Here is a 19,450-nt window from a genome sequence, read left to right on the forward strand (position 1 = left end):
CTTTCAGCTGGTTTACTGACCAGTCACTCAGTGTGCCAGGCTGCTGGAGCTTCACCAGGAACTTCCATCCATCCTTGGCACCCCAACCAGGACTCCAGGTGACAAAACATCCCAGTTCTCAGCCTCTAATGTAGCAGCCATGGGTTTGCAGACTTTTCATGCTGTTGCCTTATGGGATTTGTAGTTTATCTTTTATTGGTCAGAGTCTGAGCACTATAAGATAAACTACAAATCCCATGTCACTCCTCCTCCTTCTCTGGCCAGCATGGTTGCCTCGGGTTAACAGCTGTCTGCCCGTCTGATTGTGACTGCCGCGGTCAGCTCTCGGCTGTCGCCCGCAGATTACACCATGGTCTGGCTCTGCTCTCCCACATCTAAACTGCTGTGCAGCCTACAGGTACAGGATCAGTAGGTGGACGGGACTGGGGCTGTGTTCTACTGGGGGGTGATCGCCCATATCGCCCCCCCCCCCCGGATCCGCCACTGCTCAGAATACACTACTATGTTACTGGGCTGCTGATGGCCCCATATTTCCGACAATGTCTTCGGAAATATGTCACCTGCTCAGTATCAATGAATCTAACACTGTGCCAGAGTCTTAGCTCTCTTTGCGCATGCACCATATTTGGTAGACATTGACAAAAATATGGGGCCGCCAGAAGCCAGGTAACCTGCTAAAGCCCACATTAGCAATTGCACACAGGCTCCCTTCTTTGTTAAAACCTCCCTGCCAACCATATTGGGATCCAGGAAACCTCGGGAACCTAAAATAATAATCACGCTTTGCTCAGGGTCCAGTGGAAGACATTTACAAAGCGCAAAACATCTGATGCTCTGTGCAAAACCAGCTTTAGACTAACTGCATGCTTTGATTTGCGCAAGTGCTCTTATATTACCGCCAAATATTTTAGATTAGTTATACATTAATGAACAACTAGTTTTGTTTCTTTTATGAAAATGATTTATCAGGATATTTCAGGAAACAGTAAACATTACTGTACAAAATAGCTGGACACCGTATTTAAACTACAATATCATAGTACAGTTTTTTTATTTTATTAAAAAAAAAAGATATTTAAAACATTCCGAGAAACATGTTTGATGTTTTGACTTTTTGGGAATTCTTTACACCACAGTTATTACAAATTGCAGCTTCTTAAACCTCAGTATGTTTATGCTGGCAGTCATTTCTGTGTGTATGTTTTTGAACTGAACAGAGCAATGTTGATACATGGGGCAAACCTTAGATATGTCATGATCTAACACATTGTGATCAGTGGGGGTTTATGGGTGCACCACAATTAAAAGTCAACAAAGATCCCTACCATCTTATTTTGAGGTCATAACAGAAGGTGATCCAGGCATCAGAGTTGCAAGAGACCTAATTCATCCACCACCCTCCTATGAGTTTCTTCAGCAGAAGGTAATACCACTTTCTGGGTCACAACTCTAAATTACTGCAGCATAACAAGACATAAAACCAAGTAGCAACAGGCATAAGATACAGCTAAACCCTCTGCCCAGTGTCTGTGTGAACACAGTGTTTTTCCAAGTGCAGAAAGATGGATGGGTCTGAAATACCGGCAGTTGGGGTGCTTACTGTCAAAATGCCAACAGCGGCATCCCGATGCTCGGTATCCTGACAGGGGTTGGGTAATTATACTAACCCACCCCTGTTCTCCCCCTTACCCTCCCCCATTCTCTCTCTTACCCTAACCTTCCCTTCATGCACCCTAAACCTCCCCACCTAAGTCTAACCCTAAGCTCCCCCCCCTAAGCCTAACCCTTGTCGAAGCTGGATAATTGGCTGAGAGAGGATCGGTTTAAAAATTAGATCTGCATGACGCCATTTTGCGACTGGCCGCCCAGCACCATTTTAGTGAAACTCGCCATTATAAGTACATACGGCGATGCTATTATTTAGCGTCGTGCAATTCCCACGCAATAGAAAGAAGTTAAAAGTCCTCACCACATAAATACAGATAGTCGCTAAAACATATAAACTAATTATCTCTGCAAAACACGCACCATAACACACTCCACAAAACAGTCAGACAACGCAAACTGGCGTCTTTTCCCAATTCCCCAATACTTACACACTACACACTACTCCCTAGTATTAAAGTGTAATATTCAAGGTTTATTCAGTGATTATTAATGCTGTGTAATAAAGGTTATTTGATATCTAAGGTTTAGTACATGGTAAGCAGACCGTGTCTGGTGTTGTACTGATCCACTGTGTCTCCACAGATTTCCGGTACCATCGGTGAGAAGATCGGAACCTGCGTCTGCAAACTATGGACCTTAGAGAGTTAACACATTAAAATGTACTGTGTAATGTTAGCAGCTTAGATTAGCATGCAGCAGGAAGAAGGACACAAAGGGTGGTTGGAGGCTGTTTGTGTCCATTTGAAATTATCCAATAAACTATCCTGTAACAGAAACACCTTTAAGAAGAACCAATGGAATCATGCCAAACTTGTCTGTTGTATTGCCTATCCCTGCAAGAGTATATATGTGCGCTCTCTGACCCCAGTCAGTAGTCTTCTTGCAGAGCTGTTGACGGAGGTTTCTAATGCTGATGCCGGTATCTGGGCCCAGAGCGCATGCGTATATAACAATTGTATGTTTTATTTGCGTTAATTGTCTTTAGATCACAGCGTGTAACCATCTGTTTTTATGTTGAATAATAACTTTTTGTGCTTTGGAAACACATTCAAAGTCTGAAGGCATTTATTTGCTGTGTGACTTATTACGCTAAATTGCGACAATTCTAGAAGGTATAGACAGGATTTAGAAGGTATAGGCAGGATCGCATAGAGGTTTAAATTACGTATCGATACCCTAACCCCACTTTAAACGTAACCCTAGACTTCCCCATAATACATGTTCATCACACATAGCTGTCACTCAGAGACATAATTTTATAACTGTGAAATGACCTCCATTCACCCCTCCACCTTCCAGAGGAGATGGACATGTGATGCAGATCTTTCCCCAGCCACCGGTGCAACTGCATGAGTCGGTGATCCTGTTTGTTTCTGCTCCCAGCCCAGCTTGCATGTAGTAGAGTCTGTACACTGTGACTACTATTTCACTAGCCAGAGTGCATCCTGAAGCAGGGTCTGATTAAGAGGAGGGGGACAGGGGTGGTCGTCCCAGGGCCCACACACACAGTGGGACCCCCACACAGGTTCGATATGACCCTGCTGAGAACAGGTGTCCAGCTGCACCTGTTCTCGGGTGGAGGCTCAGCAGCCGCTGCTGTTATACTGTATGCAGCAGCACATCATCTTTCTAGGGGGGAGAGGGGCCGGCTTCATATTAGTGCATGCAGGGGGGTTTGAGTCCCTAGAAACCCCCCCTGACACACTAATTCCCCCCTAAACTGGCTGAATTGTGGGCGGAGCCAATACAACAATCCTTTCCAAGCTGTCCAGGAACCTTGCATACACTGAACATTTACGCTCCAAAGAGGGATTGCTAAAGGGTGCTAGGAGATATCTGGAGGATGACATACTACAGGCTATTAAACTAGCATTATCTGGTACACAGTCTCTATATATAATCACTACTAATTTTAAGGAAATACTACACTATATATACTCTCTCTAATATGAGCTTATACAAGCTCTTTATAAGGTTATCCAGCTGACAACATCCCATTTAAATCCATCCAGTGTGACCACCTATCCCTGGTTTTCAGATAAGCTTCAAAGATTTTATTTTTGGTACGCACATTTATTTTCACCAGCACCTGTTACTACTTGACTATAAATACTACACTATCAGGCGCATGTCTTCTTAAACTTCTTTTCCAGAACCACTCCATCCGTTAGCCAAAACGGACCCCAAGAAGACTGCTGCCGCCTTCTAAATAAGGATCAGTGACTTTACAGAAATCAATTTTCTCACAATCATACATTGCACCAGGTGCACGTTTTATTAATTTTTCTTCTATTGTAACAAAATTTTTATCACATAATTTTATCCTAAGTTGAGGGAATTAATATTTATTGTGCGCTGCCCTCACACCTCTCTCACCATATATATATATATATATATGGCCATTTTTCTGGTGTTCTGAGCAGCAGTGACACCCGACGCGGGACCTCGGACAGGTAAGTTTAAAAAAAATATGGGTGCAGTGTGTGCGGTGCGGGCCCCCGCCGGGCCCGGGGGCCCGTGTGCCCTGCACACACTGCACCTATTATAGATACGCCACTGTTTCTAGGTGTGGGTTTGACTTTTAAATAATTGCTACTTTTAAATATCGACCAAATTCACTGGGATATTACCGATGCCTGCAAGTCACAGGCTATTATATTTACCGCCTAGGTTCATTCATTTGAACTAAAAGTCTAGAAATAAGCGGGAGAAGACCAATCAGCATATATTGGAAGGACACTATCAACCTCACCATCAATGGCAACAAAAAACCACATTGACCATGTTCCGATGTTTCATCACTAAATTTCCATCCTTACACTGCAGCTTCTGGAACTCCTCTTTTACAGAGAAGCTCTACATAAATTTTTAGGCCCCACAGGTATACAGTATTTGTCAATGGGCAATCTCTGCTAAGGGTAACACTTTGTAAATTAGTTGGCAGAATTTTTTTATAAAAATAACAATGAAAAATGTAATAAAATATAAAGATCGGAACGCTGGCGATCACCCTCTCCTCTAACCACTTCAGACTGGCTTTCCAAGACTGACTTCTACATGGATATGAATGACCTATATCTTTTATTGTCTGATAACTCTGTGACATTTGAAGACACTTTGTTCAGATAGTTTGACTTTAAGGAATCCACCTCTCACAAGTCCTATTCTCCATCTCTTCACCTGACCCCCACTTGTCAATTTCACCCCTAACTCCCCTCCCAAAGCTCTGTTTACTGGCGATCACCCCTGGTACCGGGACTGAGACTTTGCTAGTCCCGTGATCTTCACTGTCTCTTAATGTCTATAGTAATATTTTAACCTCTCAGGATTGGTTGACCTTTGTCCCCTCCCCATCCTCCCTTCCCTGTCCCCCTCCTTGCCTTTTTCACTAGTTGACTTACATATTCGTTTACGTTTAGGCCTATTTATTACATGTTTACGTATTGTTGTATTTACCCCAGTTTGGGGCCTATTAACATACTCTTTGGCATTTTTCTTTTTCATGTTACCATTGTTTGACAATTACTGATGTACTATGCCATTGTGACTAACTTTCAGACTTTGTTCTGTTTTGGGTCTATAAAATCAATAAAAAAAATATTTGCACTAAAATATAAAGGTTCACATTTTAACTTTCTGGGTTATATTTCAACCTTTTTAAGATAATAAATGCATGTTTCTCACATTTTGGGTCATAGAAGTCCTTGCTATAGTGTTCACTTATTTACTTTTCATTAGATTATAATAAGCAGTGCGTGTGTGTGTGTGTGTGTAATGCTGGGCATACACTCTACAATTATCAATCAGATATCTGTCCAATCTGGCTGGTTGGAATGAAAATCTGGTAATGCATGGGAGCCAATGACAATAGACCATATGGTCTTAAACACTGGCAAATGGGCAAAAGGCGGACTTGGGTGGGGGCACTGCTCTGAAGATGATGAGTCTTGTAGATAGGGGCTTGTCTATATTCAGATTTGCTGGTTGACTGTGTGATGTGACAGTACAGAAGAGGCTGCTGAGGAGTTCTTGCCTGATTAGGAATTTTTTCAGCAATAAAACAGGTCACCAAAGGGGAGTGGGTGTCCCAGTGCCCTAGGTGGCTGCCTCAAGCTGCCCAATGGTAGCGATGGACCTGCTTATAGCCTCATAAATCAAAATTCTGTAATTAGGAATAATAATATATCCACGAGACCAAAAGCCTTATTGCTGTTGATTATTACCCTCACAGAGAGACAGCTAATCCCTAAAGTTCTGTTAAAACAGGGCAGTGGCTGCAAAATTTGACTACTGTTCTACTGAGTCACAGAATACATCTTCCATCATGCATTAGGTACACAGGGAACAAGCCAAGGAAAGATTAGGAAGGTTTAGGAGGATTTAGCAATTTGCATAATCAAAAATGTTGTACTTCAAAATTAAAAAAACTCTCCAAATTACATATATGGTACATTCCATCATTGCAGAAGCCAGTGAAGGCTGTGTGATGTTACTGTTTCCTAGTGATCAAAGGATGCATTATCTACTATATAAAAGTGAAAATTGGTCCTTCTCTCTGTCTTTCTATATAAATCCACAGTTTACAAGCCAAGATCGTGAAATTTTACATACGAGTGTATAAAAACATGGCGGAGGCAAGTAAAAAAATTTGAAATCAAAATTAATTACTGTTAACTTTTAATTAATTAAAAAACACAATTTTTGCATAGCTTTCGCCCTCTACAGGTCAGGTACGAAATTAGAGAAGGATTTAGCCCACAGTTTACAAGCCAAGATCTCTCATGGTTCCAGGAGCAGAACTATGTGAGACAATGGAGGCGCCTGCCGCCGGGCTCCAGCTCTGAAGGGGCACCTCCTCCATTGTCCACAACATATTCACCCCACTTAGGGCTGTAACTATGTACCCAGAGTGTACCCCTTCCCGGCACCTGAGAAGCCACCATACACTAGTGGAGAGCTCCATGTCAGACCATCAGATGCTGCCTTCATCTATCTATAGCTTGTCTGCATGTGAATTGTTACATTACAGTGTCAGCGGCTGTGACGGGGGGGCACCAAATTATAACCTGCCTCCGGGCATCTGGGATGAATTTACGCCACTGCATGGTTCTACACCTAAAACACCAAAGAAGAATAAAAGCATTGTCCTGTTTGGTTTATTGTTAGATGCAGATTTATACACCATTCTTCTTGGGCCAACTGTAAGGTCATTAATAAAAATATTAAAATGTTATTTTTGTTTCATTACATAATTTGATTTTATAACATGCATTTTGCTACATACTAAGGAATTATGGAATTTTATTCTGTATCATATAATCTAAGTCTCTGAACAGCATTTACTATGGCTCTCGCGTGGAGTTTACAGTACCTTTTTAAATGCTGTATGAATTTATTACGGATGAGCGGGTTCGGTTCTCACAGAACCGAACCCGCCCGAATTTCGGGGATCCGGGGCGATCCTAGCCAAGCTCGGATCTCCCTGCCTGACCCGGATCCCTCACCCGAGGCAAAACCTTGCGATGCCGCTGTCGGGTAGCTAGTTTTTGTATTGAACGGGCTTAACGCTGATTGCCTGAGAGAGCCATCTGTCACGGCTCTCAGCCAATCAGCATTAAGCCCATTTAATATACATACAGGAAGCAAAAGAAGATGGCGCCCACCATCCCTCGCTGCCTGACACCGCCGACACCCCCCGCTACCGACACCACCGGCACCTCCACTGGCAGCATCCCCCACTGCCGACACCACTGCTGCCAACACTGCCGGCACCCCTGCAATGCTGCCCCACGTACTGAGGACACCATAAGCGACCCCCACACTGCCGGCACTCCCACACTGAGGACACCACCAGCACCCCTGCACTGCCGACACTGTCAGCACACATGCACTGAGGACACCCCCGCTCTGCTGACACCCTGCATTGAGAACACCCTTGCACTGCCGACACAGCAAACCTGCACTGAAGACACCGCTGGCACCCCCGCACTGCCGACATCGCCAGCACCCTGCATTGAGAACACCCCTGCACTGCCGACACAGTCAGCAAACCTGCACTGAGGACACCGCTGGCGCCCCTGCACTGCCGACATTGCCGCTACCCTTCACTGAGGACACTGCCAGCACCGCAGCACTGCCATTCCATGTACTGAGGATACCGTCAGCAACCCTGCTTTGCCGACACTGCTATCACAGTAAGTGCACTATTGGTGTATCCAACCCACACTGTATAACACACTGTATCTGTGTTGGATATTGGAAGCTGAACTGCCACGTTAGTGCCGCCCACGGTGTCGCTTGGCTTAGTCAGATTAAAAAAATAATATTGTGAGGTGGTCAAAATTGATTGGAAATGACTGGAAATAATTGTTATGGAGGTTAATAATACTGTAGGAAGAAAAACCGGCCCATGTTATGTGATTTTAGTTGTTTTTATGATATTTTAAGAAAAAAAATCCAGACCCAAAACCAAAACACGAGGGTCGGCACACATCTCTAGAATTTATAACCACTATTGATATTAAGCCAGGATTAATATGAGTCTGAATATGGTAAAAATTGATATCTGCATCTATGAGGAGAGATCCATCTGATTTACAATCAGGCCCATAAAGATGGCAACTACAGTATACTGGGATGCAAAAATGGAGCTCTGCAGCACAAATTTTTATTTATACTTGCTCATGCATCAGCTTACACAACTAGATAGTGTCAACAGTGGCGGCCAAACTTTTTGTCTTCCTCCTTGGTTGCTGGACCGCACTATGGAACGCACAGAGGCTACTTCCGGTTCATTCCTTTGCCAGCCCCTGAAGGGTAAAACCGATTGGATGAATCTTATACACCGTGTAGACCCTGAATGCCGGAAACAGCTGCACAAGGAACTCCAAGGAGTTGCTGTTCATTTCATAGTATGATCCAGCAACCAGGAAGTACACAGTCATCCTGGTATCAGAGCAACAGAAGCTCTTGGCCGTGTTTACACTGTACATCCGACAAATTTTGAATGCTTCTATCTCTGAAATTTGCTTTACACTGTTAAAGGTCCTACTTCCTTTGAAGACCTTAGGACTGTGGATGGGGAAGTTTGTCACACTTTTCGTGAGGCCTGCCTAAGGAGAGGTTTGTTGGAGGATGATGTGTAAACAAACATTCTTAAAATCCCGGGCAACACCGGGTACTCCAGCTAGACTTAAATATAGATTCATCACACAAAATAGCTCCCTTCAAGGGCAGTTTAAGGACCAATTATTTAATTGACTGATATAAGTTTGGCGGCCCTTTAAGTAGCAGCCACTGGTCTAATCAAAACCTACTGTCATAGGATTTGCTGTCAGTTGATTTCATAAACTGTACTCTTCCCCATCATGTAGCTTAATGTTTTAATGTTCACTTTGCAGTGTCACATACTTTACCTAAACCTATATGTGTTAATGATACTTGCACAGAACATGTGGTCTGCTAGAATTCCTTGTTGCAGTGACTATGAAGCTTACTGATTGCAGCAAATGTAATATTTAGCGGAAACTAATTATGATTTTGTTTACCTTTTCTATAATTTTTTCCACAAATCCTTTGGTGGAGAGTCTGGAAAAGTACAGCTTGAGAGTGTACTTTTAAAACTTCAAATGGTTTTGTTTCAGATCCAAAAAAATTAAATCCCATTAATCAATCCACAAACGATGCCAGAATAATATGTACATTATTATCCCACAGACTTGCAACCAACCATCAAGTATTTTGATGTCAGAAGAGATTTCTGAAAAGTTGTGGGAAATTAATTAAGGTTTAATATTCAAGAAAGGTGGTCGTAAAGTAATAAAATAATTCAGAACAATCAGTGTAAAAGGATCAAATGATTTTGTATTATTATCTACACATTGATTCATTTCAAACATTAATGATGTAATCTATGAGGACAAAAGGACATAAGAAGCATTAATAATAATAACAACACTTATGTCAAATATAAGTGGAAAACCTTTTGGACCTATCTTGGCACATTGGCTTAGACCGTGTTGACTAATTTAGTCAACAACTAGGAGTCACAAATGATTAAATTTTTCATATAGTAACAGTCTTGTCAACTTTTGTGTGGAAAATAATATTGTTTTCCGCATTCATCTGTAACATAAGAACTGTAAATATTGCTGTACACACCACCTCCATGACCGAAATGGTAACCTACTGTAGTTCATTCAAAGTACAGTATTCTTACCAATCTAACTATGGATGGATTGTGGGCTGTTTATCTCTTGCCCCCTTTGTTTTTCACTTTCTTTTTCTTTTCACTTTCAATTCCGTTCCATGCTGTTTTTATCCTATTCTTGCCCGTCATGGTCTATTTAAACTGCATGCAGTTTAGGGGTTTGTAATTGTTGCACGTTGCTGGTGACTAACATTTTAAGACCAAACCCTATACAGCTGACTGTAGTCTAGTGAGGCTACTGTACTTTTTGAGACTTGCTATAAGCTGGGGTGCATGGCCAGATATGTGGCTTGGCTACGACCTGTTGGGAGCTCTTTGAAAAAGCTGCACACCAAGGCTAGTTTGACTGCCAATTTGGGCGCATGTTTACGCCTCCATTGCTTAACTAGGCCCCCAAAGAGGCCCAAACCTGGACGCCCCTGTTTGTGACCAGGTCTATCACTCCTTTGTGGAGGCCGCTGAGTAAGAGTTATGTTCCCAGATTGATTCTCAGATGTTCCCAAGAGTGATGCTGCTCAGATTGATAGCATCGTAGTGGGTTTAAATCTAAGATCTGTGACAGTTTATTCAGGTGTTGGATGCCACTGACATATTTCTACTAGCCACATCTTTACAAGAAATCCTGGGTGAATGGAAATACAAGAAAACAAGCTAGGCCAAATAAATATATTTTCAGTTATATGGACGCAATTAAGGCCTCATTGGCTCAACCCTCCAGCATTTTGGTTTCTAAGTGTTTTTACAAGTTCTGTACTTGTAATAACTATTGCTGCATAACTTGTGCATCCTCCACCCTCTCATCATAACTGGGATCCACAGGCGAGCTAAGGTAGCCAGAAATACCTTATTGTTATTTGGTCAAGCCAATGCCATGGCCTCAGCTGTGTGGGAAATAATATTAATCCTCTTTAGGATAATAGTTTATCCTTTTTCACTGCATTTAATAAGGTCTTTGACAGAATGTGGAGTGTCTTCTACATCTTCCAGAAGGCACCAAGAAATTGGTTACTCACAGACCTGTGAGTTACCAATTGTGCAACTCCGGGCAGTGTCTAGTGTCCTGGCTGGCACATCTCCATGTGGTCCTGGCATCCCTAAGTTTCTGGCTGGCACATCTCCATGTGGGCCTGGCATGTACATGCAGAACCAGAGCATGGGTGCTGCCATCTTGGATTTGATCAGGCGACCGCATCAGCCTACCAGATTCCTGGAGTCATGCTCACATGACCTGGCTGACCAATAGACACTGGGAGTGCCCTATTTAGACCACCTCTGCTGACAGAACCAATTCTCTTCATCCTGAAGTTCAGTCTGCTGACTCCTGGCTGCAGTGGCATGCCATCCTGTGTCTGTACCTGCCATCAGTGAAGTGGACTTGTAAAGTGTATCTACCATTTATTCTGCTTACAGCTGTCAGCATTCACAGAGTGCATTTGCATCAAGCATCCAGTACCTGCCGTTTATTCTGCTTATAGCTATCTGCACACACAGAAGTAGGAACCTATTGGTTGGTACTTTGCGCCCAATTTATAAACGAGTTTTAGCTATTTTAAACTTGTTGCGAATGTTAATTTTAGCTGCAGCTAAATATTTATCATATTAGATTTAGCTGTTGTAATGCAGCACAATTCATTTGTCTTGTTCATTGGAAATGACAGGGCTCTGATATATAACAAAAAGCGGTATTTGTAACTTACTGCCCGTTGTCTTATTTTCAATTTTCCAGGATGTGTAAAACAGCGTTCACAAGTGTTTCGGACCCAGTCGGGCAGCCCCAGCATACGGGGCTCAGTGACATGCGGTGAGATCAGTGGCTGGGGATGCAAACATGGAGATGGGTCTGAGTGCTGGGAGCCTTTTTCACCCCCCCTACTCACTGTACCCTCACTACACTAAGCTTCAGTGCCCATTGATTCTCCTGCCTGCATCACTGTGGACGAGAAATGCGATAAAACCCTGAAAATGTTAGGTTTACCGCATTTCTCATATGCACCAAGCCCCAGAGTGCGATGCACTCAGGGACTTGGCTGCAGTGGGTAAGGCCGTCTACCTGATGGTGTTACCCAAAGAAGCCTATGGGCTTCTCTCCACAGAGTGCTGGTAGAGGGATCCAATCAGATCTCTCCCAGCACCCACCGCAGCATGTGCAGAAGGATGCTGGAGGGACTTATGGGTCATGGACCAGGAAGCCCCTCCACCACAAAGGGCCGCTCTTACAGACAGAGTGGTCCTTTGCGGGGATCGTCATGCATACCGGTGTTACCAATGCTGGCATGCATGCGATGACCGGCGGAATACATTGCATCATGAGTGCAATGTGTCATGCATCCCACCCAAAGTCTTCCCTTGCTTCTGCTGACCGAGCTCCAATCTCTAAACACTACAGTGCACTTCCTGGTCACATGATACATCCAAGGTGTCCATCAGTGCTCAAGGCACACCTCCCATACTCAGAGGCATGCCTCTATTATCTCTCTTTCTGTGCAGCTTACAGCCTGTGGTGTGGCGCCGCCCCCAGCTTTACACGCAGTGTCTAACTATACAAATACGGGGCTTAGCTGTTGCTGCCTCATCTCTCATCTCACTGCAGTCCCAGGGAACTCCACAAAGCTGGTGATAGTTAACTATAAAAATGATTACAATAAACAAAGAAGATGTTTATAAGTTATAAATATCTCTTTGTATTATTCTAATCATTTTTAATATCAAATCTCAGGAGTATGACAGGATAGGCATAATGCCTTGCAGCTGCTCTGTCTCCTGGCAATAGCCTCAAAACAGGAAGAAACCTGTTGTCTGAGGCTGTCATAGCGTAATCCTCGGCATCCAGTCAGATACACTGTACATCCACCGGGGAGCCAGACACTAGGTGCATGCACCAAAATCAAGAAAAAAAGAGACGGCGTCATTTGTAAGCACAACTAGGAAATGAGAAACAGCACTACCGGGTTGATTTTCACTAACGCTCGTCAGTGAGTGGGTCATCGATGAATTCAGGTGAAAAGAAATCCAAGCAGCGAGCGGTAATGCTAATTAACATTAGATAAAAAACTTGTTGATAAATGGGTCTTTGTATCTCCATCCAATTTAGGCTTAGTACATAGACCCCACAGTTACATACATTTACAAACATATGATATAAGTCACCAGCCACATCAAGGCACCTCTGTTCTGGTGGTCCTACACTACATAATAATAGCACCACTTTGAGTCATACAAATAATCATGTATTTTCTACATTGAGAGCCAACTCATCTGGAGGCACCCCAGGAAACTCCAATATGGTACTACAAGGATCAGCATACCATACAGCTACTGATCCCATACATGCCTCTCAGAACAGTGATACACAGAATGGAAGTTGCTTGATCAATTTATTGGCACACCACAGGTGCATGTAACTTAGGGAGGGGTTAATTCAGAGAGAAAACAAAACAAATTCCTCCAGAACACAGCAATGGGCCAGAAAATGTATGTAGCTGTGGGCCTGATTCAGAGCCGAACGCTCTGACCAGAGCGCTTGCTCTGAATCAGGGCCCTCCTCCATGAAAATGGAGCGTCCTCCTGGATGCTCGCATAGCTGTGGGTGACCACCCACAGCTTATGCAAGCGTCCATGATGATGGTCAAGACCATCGCGACCATCGGGTATGCGACGGAGACCCTGCGGTAGGGTCTCGCTGCCGCAAGCCCTGGAGTGATTTTGGCTCTATCAGAGCCAAAATACTCCCACTGACATCACTAGTGATGTCAGTGGGGCCAGCTTCAGACGGTAGTCGTTCCCATGGGAACGCCTCCGTCTGGCAGCCACGCCCCTGGCACGCCCACCAAAGGGGGCATGCTGTCAATCAAAATCGATAGCACGCCCCCTTTGGTGCGAGACCCGGAGCGACGGAGAGCCCGTCGTTATCCGGGTCTCGCGCATGCGCACGACGGAGCTCCCTCCGTCGTGCGCATGCGCAGTGGGGCAACATCGACCCGCTTGCGAGCGTCCTGCGCTCACGAGCGGGTCTGAATGACCCCCTGAGTCCAATGTATTTTATTATGTATGATATAAGTCTCTTTTGCTGGCCAATTGCAGGGTGCTGGGGGAATATGTTTTTTCTTCTTGTCTTGCACCTTTTGCCCTCTCTCGTACCATCTAGCCTGGTATCCCTGCCTGACAACATCTCCCGGACACTGTGGCTCACCGGGGGATCTCTCTGGCACTGCCTGGAGTGGAGGTCCGGATGCTGCCAGCCTGATGCCTTGTCCTGCTGACGGGTTGCTGGGAACACAACTATAAATCAAACATTTAGCAGAGAAGCTAAATAAAAGAAAATTCCTTACATGGGGCAATCCCTAATCTAGAATCTAGAATGTTTAGAAGTGTAAAGATGATATATAATAAAATGTAACCTTTATTGTTGCTATTAAAAAATAGGGGTGTCCAGACTCAAATTGTGAATGGCTAGTCTGCGCCGGAACAAAAATGTATCAAACTCAATTGATATGGTGGTGAATGTATAAACAACAAATAATTCACATTAATATGCAACCACCAATATCAGACAATTGGTGTGGTGGCGAATATATAAACCACAAATATTTCACAGTAATGTCTAGCCACCTAGCAGTATATAGAAGTAATACAATAAACATATAATTTTTTTAATGTATTAGTTGATACTTCTCTGTGTAACAGTCTATGTTATTATAAAACAAAACACAATCACAATAAAAATAAAACAGGAAGCATATCCCTGTTATGTATCACTGTAGGCACAGGTGTTCCAAAGAGAATCGAATAACACAAAAGTAAATCATCTTTAGGTACAGAAGTACCTTAATTACATAGCGCTACGGTGATGTCTGGAGGTGATAATGCTCACCCTCTTCGTGGTGAAAATACTTAGGATAATCTGAAACAGTTTTCCTATAAAAAATGCTTTGCAAATATCAGTGACATTGGTAAAACTGCACAGACCTCAAAGACACTTTGCCTGCAAAAATGGCTTACATATATACACTACATTAATGAAACTGCATAGACCTTTGAAAGAGAGCAATTCTCTATTGTAAGTTAGTTTCCCATATTCCAAGTTCTGGATATAAAAAACAGCATGACATCATGTTACTGCACTGGAGCAGAGCGTATGGATTTGCATATAAAATTATGTGTAAGACCTGCCAAATGACCGCAGGTGTGAAGATCAAATATGATAGATAAAAAGTACAGAGCTATAATGTCTCCATCCCTTCTGCTGTCGGGTGTCTTACTTGAGAGGACACCGGATGAGAGAGGGACTCCGACAGTGCTGATAGAAAGATAGTTGAGGTGTGAGTGAAAAGTCCCGTGCAAGGTGTTAGATGGTCTCTGTTGCCATAGGCATTGCAGAGGCCAAATGTCACTCACACTGAAGGAAGATACCTGTGAAGTGTCGACTGTTTGGATCTCCTAGGTGGTGAGTGATGTGCCCCGCTGTAACGGGGCTCGTAGGATGCGTGTTTTGCCTTTGCAGCTTGTTGCTGGGACACCTTAGACCAATCTGCCTACTTGGGTGCTCTGCTACTGTGATCCTCTCACTTACCACCTGTTCTCTCCACTGCTGGGGATCCTCCAGTTCTGGCATATCTCTTGCTTTTATCCTTGACACAAATATACATTGGCTTTTAGGAATAAACATGGCAAAATTTACCAATGAAATTCAACTAAATACATGAATCAAGAAGATAATGCTCTACAGTGTATTACTAATTATGGTCCCAATCTCTCACTGTAGCACACAGAGAATCATAAAATAGAACAGAAGCCTTGGAGCAGATGTATGAAAATAATGTCTTCATTTGGTTTTAAAATATATATGCACTTTTTAATGGGGAACAATTCTACAACTGTTTTCCTTTATAAGATCAGAGTAACTGACAACTTTCTCAAAGTCTAAACTGAACCTATACTAACCCTGCACTTTATTGAAGTCCTTTGATCATCAAAGCTTAACTAGGGCAAGGTGAATACAGTCTCTCAATTCTTGTAGAACAAAAGCACACAATGAGGCTTATGCTGCCCCTATATGAATTTCTGTTGCTGCAATTGGAAGATGACCACGCACATTGCCTGACAAAGAGCATTTTCCAACTGTAAGTTTAAATGACCAGGGGGAGAAGCACTAAGCCTTGGAGAGTGATAAAGTGGAGAGTGATAAAGGGGTCTATTTACTAAGCCTTGGATGGAGATAAAGTGAATGGAGATAAAGTACTAGCCAATCACCTCCTAATTGTCATGTCACAGGCAGTGTTTGCAAAATGACAGTTAGGAGCTGGTTGGCTGGTACTTTATCTCTGTTCATTTTATCTCTTTCCAAGGCTTAGTAAATAGATCCCAAAGTATCAAACAATAAGCTCCTGTCATTTTCAAACACAGCCTGTAAACTGACAGTTAGGAGCTGATTGGTTGGTACTTTATCACTCTCCACGGCCTAGTGTATCTCACCCCTAATCACTTTTTATAGGGTCAGTATCAGACATTATACTTCGGAAGGAAACAGGTGCTCACCTTGCTGATATTGTTACTTGTGTGGTCAGCTTTAGTGATAACTAATGTTATGACCACATACAATATTTAATCAATCACTAGGATTTAATAAATGTACTCAGTACAGTATAAATTGTTCTTTATTATGGTTAATTAATGAATACAGCTGTAAACATTTATTAGATATTTTCTTATAATATTACCATCATCACTTTAGTCAGGCAGTAGTTAAAGTTGGGATTCAGTAATTCCACACAGATTGTGACAGAGTAGCAAGAAGTTACAAGAAAATTATATTTTCCGTCTGATGCTTCAGAAGGTTTGAACATAAGAGGAAAAACAGCTAAACGTGGCCTACATATTTACCACTGGGAGTTGCCGGCCAGAGGACTGAGGAAAAATACTTTATTACATGAATCAAAGTAACCACAGAAAGATGGGTTTTAAGCTTCAGGTCTTGCTAAATATGAATCAATGGTCCCTACTTGCCAAGGTGACAACAGGCCAGAAGTAAAATCATTTATGTTAGCTATTAAAGTGCAAATAGCAAATGCTAGTGATGGGTTAATGCATCATGGACACAAATATTAAATGGCGTTTTTGAATGTGATGGTAAAATAAATATTGAACCACTCAGACATGTACCAAAGTGATATAACAAATAGTCATTGACAGAAACAGGAAAAAGTGAGGTTACAGTGTTATACTTTGTTGACTATATAAAATATTCTAATCACAAACTGTTTTTTCTTAGTAATCTAAGCAGATTTCATACCTGATGAACCCACCCGAGTAGTCTGAAATGCTTTCAATTTTTTCAGTTGTCCAATATATGGAATCATTTTATTATGTGTTGTCCTGCCGATATATTGACATTAAATCCTGTTTATATGGTTAAGCCTAAAATGTACATGGTGCTTTACTGGCTCTTTGTTGCTAAACATAAACTGTTGCCACAGTCTACTGATGGTGATACCGAAAGCTGAATAGTGTCTTGTATTTTTTTAATCAATAAATTGTATTTTGTTTAGATGTTGTGTACTGTACAACTGAGATGATGGCATCTGTTTTAGCTACCCTCCTTCATGCTTGGAAAATCATATTTCAGGTCTAGGAATACAATGTGGAGTCATATGTATGGCTGACCATTGCTGGAAAATCATACAGTATGTTGGTTTCTACCAGGGAACTTGTATAGGTATAGGTGTATCTTTTTTATGGCCAGATAACTCCTCTCCCCAACCACCAGCAATCACTAAATAACTTGTTGGAAGGTGCAGGAGGTAAAGACATTATAGAAACTGGAACATAGTGATTTAACAAAATGTTGACCAGGTCTATGGATCCTGACTGGCTCATGCCTGCTTGCTCGCAGCCGTACCACAACCAGAGCCATGACTGACAGGAACATGGTCTGGACATTCTGCTTCCTGAAGCCAACTAAGCTGAGGATGAAAACGTGCAATCCACAGAATGACAGCTGCTAGATAAAAGTCAAAAAGTTACTAACTAGCTATACATTATACATATATAATGTAGCTCCCGTAGAGCTTTTTTTCCCTTCTGCTCCACGGGAGGTTTCTGTCCTCCCTGAGCTCGCCTTAGGACACCTGCATTACGGTTTGACAGGTGTACCACCCCAGTCAAACTCCCAACCTGCCACTGTCCCCGGAGCGGGTCGCGCTCCACGGGAGGTCCTGTCCTCCCTGAGCTCGCCTTAGGACACCTGCGTTACAGTTTGACAGGTGTACCGCCCCAGTCAAACTCTCCACTCCTCCAGTCAAACTCCTCCAGTCAAACTCCCATATATATCTCACTCACCTCTTCCAAACAGAAAATGCAGAAGACCAGCACTCACATTCAGCATATGAATTTATTCAGATAAGAGACAGATACATGTCATGGCACGTTGAATCTGCCAACACGCCATGACGTATCTGTTTCTTATCTGAATAAATTCCTATGCTGAATGTGAGTTCTGGTCATCTACTTTTTCTATTTGGAAGAGGTGAGTGCTATATCCAATGCTGATGGACCTCACACCACTGAATTTTATGTCATACCACGTATATATATAATATATATAGAAATAAATAAAAAACACTATTACATTTGGGGTCTTTGGACGACTTCTACTGTATCTAGACAATGACAACCTGTGTGACACCATGATAGGGATGCAAATTCACAATTTATCATCTTGCTAAGCAATAACCTCAACAATCTATTTCATTTACATTAATGCCCCAAATCAAATGACAGCCATAGCTCAGGACATACTGCATTTGAAGACACAGCAATAGACATACAGTAGATGGATTATGTGCATTATACCTGTTAAACAGTTTCAGAGGTATAACTTTATGGGCTGCTGTGCTAAGCATCTGGGTTTCTCATTTCCCCCAGCTGTCCACATCCTATAAATGGCACATATGGGGAAACTCCTTCCCTGAGAGAAAGAGCAATGCATAGTTATCCTGCAAATTGGAGGAATACAGGATAATACCATAACCTCACAGCACACAGCATAAATATCACATACACATTTTCAATTTTGTAAGCAACAACATATTTATGTGGATGGATGAAAGGTCATAAAATATATACTGTATTAAAAAGCTTGTCTTCTACATTGTACACTATTATTGTGTGTTGAGTGTGTGCATTGATATTCTTTTCCATGCACCAAATATATCCAGGCAATAGAAGCAACAGGCAATAGGCAAGAAAATAACATTTTCATATTAAGTTCTTTAAATCCTCCATTGTGTGTGGGTGGCAGGAGTATCAGCTGACAGGGGGAAATGAACGCGTGAAGCTGGCCACCCAAGACCTGAGGTCACTGCTGACACTTCAGAACTTGGAACTTGGAAGGCACCTGCTCCTCTGCCAAAACAAACTATCCCCTGCTATGGGCACACTTGGACAAACCTGCCTTTGGCAGCACTGTCGTGGAGCAAGAGAGCACAGGAGGAGAACATACCAGCTTTGGTTTCACTTAAACAATCTCAAATGTCTGCTGCACAATACTGCGATACTGTTCAGAACTGCAGAAAATAA

General features: G+C 42.6%; 1 long non-coding RNA gene across 1 annotated transcript; it reads left to right on the forward strand.

Moving 5' to 3' along the window:
• Positions 1–263: 263 nt before the first annotated feature.
• LOC148524817 (uncharacterized) lies at positions 264–2,701 on the forward strand. Its single transcript, XR_015878354.1, has 3 exons — positions 264–397; positions 1,340–1,423; positions 2,251–2,701. It is a non-coding gene; the product is annotated as an uncharacterized LOC148524817 (long non-coding RNA).
• Positions 2,702–19,450: the final 16,749 nt, after the last annotated feature.

The sequence above is a fragment of the Taudactylus pleione genome, unplaced genomic scaffold (assembly GCF_031769625.1).
Source record: "Taudactylus pleione unplaced genomic scaffold, aTauple2 ptg000116l, whole genome shotgun sequence".
NCBI classification, from domain to species: domain Eukaryota; kingdom Metazoa; phylum Chordata; class Amphibia; order Anura; family Myobatrachidae; genus Taudactylus; species Taudactylus pleione.